The sequence below is a fragment of the Pipistrellus kuhlii genome, unplaced genomic scaffold (genome assembly GCF_014108245.1).
Source record: "Pipistrellus kuhlii isolate mPipKuh1 unplaced genomic scaffold, mPipKuh1.p scaffold_m20_p_8, whole genome shotgun sequence".
Lineage (NCBI taxonomy): Eukaryota > Metazoa > Chordata > Mammalia > Chiroptera > Vespertilionidae > Pipistrellus > Pipistrellus kuhlii.
In genome coordinates this window covers 46,744,983-46,746,802 of record NW_023425584.1, presented here as the reverse complement: position 1 = coordinate 46,746,802, position 1,820 = coordinate 46,744,983, and positions in this window count along the sequence as shown.

The following is a 1,820-nucleotide window of genomic DNA, read 5'->3' as shown; positions in this document are numbered from 1 at the left end:
TGTTTTGAATTCTGTGACTAGAATATAGGAAAGCAATTGACTTTCGTATGTTCACCTGGTGTCCTGCAAACTTGCTGTAACTATTTACTAGGCCCAGTATTTTTATTTTGTAATTTTCTTGGGATTTTATACATAGACAAACATGTCATCTGCAAACAAACAATTTGATTTCTCCTTTCCCAATCTATATTCCTTTTACTTCCTCTTTTGTCTTAATGCTCTACATAGGACTTCCAATATGCTGTTGAATAAGAGGATATCCTTATTTTGATCTAATCTTAGGGTGAAATCATTAGTTTATCATCATTATGATAACAGCTTAGATAATAATGTAGATATCCTTTATCAAGTTGAGGACGAACCCTCTATTCTTAGTTTGCTGAGAGTTTTTATCTTGAATGGATGTTGGATATTCTCAGGTGATTTTTTTCTGTATCAATTGATATGGGCTTGTGATTTTTCTTCTTTGGCCTGTTAATGAGATTAGCTTAATTATTTGATTTTTGAATATTGAACCAGCCTTGTATATCTGGCATAAATTCTGATGGTTTGTAACATATACTTTTTTTATACATTGTTAAATATGATTTACTAATATTTTATTGAGGAATTTTGCATTTATGTTCATGAGAGATATATAATAGTTTCCCTTCTTGAATATCTTTTCTGGTTTGTTACCAGGATAATGCTGGCTTCATAGGATAAGTTAGCAAGGACTCCCTTTATTTCTATTTTCTGGAAATGATTGTAGAGAATGGACATTATTTCTTCCTTAAATGTTTTGTAGAATTCACTGGTAAAACTAGCTGAGGCTAGTACTTTCTTTTTTCCAGCATTATTGTTAGTAGTTATTATTTCAATTTCTTTGGCATTTAGACTGTGATTGTGATAGTTAATTTTGTGTGTCTGTTTGGGTGCCATGGGTTTTGCTTAGATATTTGGTCAAACATTATTCTGGTATTTCTGGGTGAGATTACCATTTAAGTCTGTGCACTTTGATTAAAGCAGATTGCTTTCTATAATGTGGGTGGGCCTTATTCAATCAAGTTGAAGGCCTGAATATAATAAAAAGAATGGCTACCCTGGAGCAAAGGAAAATTCTCCAGCAGACTGCCTTCAGACCTCATCTGCAGCACTGGCACTTCCTGGTTCTACAGCAGACAGCCTCGGACTAGAGCTGTGGCCTACACTCTCCTGGGACTGCAGCCTGCTGGCCCATCTGCAGATTTTAAAATTTCCACCTTCCATAATTATCTTTGCCAATGCCTTACAATAAGTCATATATATATATATGTAAGTTATACGTACACACAACCTATTTGTTCTGTTTTTCTGAAGATCCCTGACTAATACCTAGGCCTGTTCAGATGATCTGTTTCTCCTTGTGTTAATTTTGAGTTGGCATCTTTCGAGGAATTAGTATGTTACATCTAAGTAATCAAATCTCTGAGCATAGAATTATTAACAATATTCCTTATTTATTATTTTAATGTCCATGGGATCAGTTGTGATGACTCCTTTCATTTCTGATATTAATAGTGTCCTCTCTCTTCCTTAGGCTGGCTAGAAGCTTATTAATTTTATCAATCTTTTCAGAGAACCAGCTTTTTTATTTCTCAATGATTTCCTATTTTTAATTTCATTGATTCCTGCTTTAATTTTTTATTATTTTTCTTCTGCTTGCTTTAGGTTTAACTTGCTCTTCTTTCTCTAGTTTCTTCAGATGGAAACTTAGACTATTGATTTTAGATCTCTTTTTCTATACATGCATTGGATGCTAGATATTTCCCTCTAATTATTGTCTTCACTGCACTTCACAC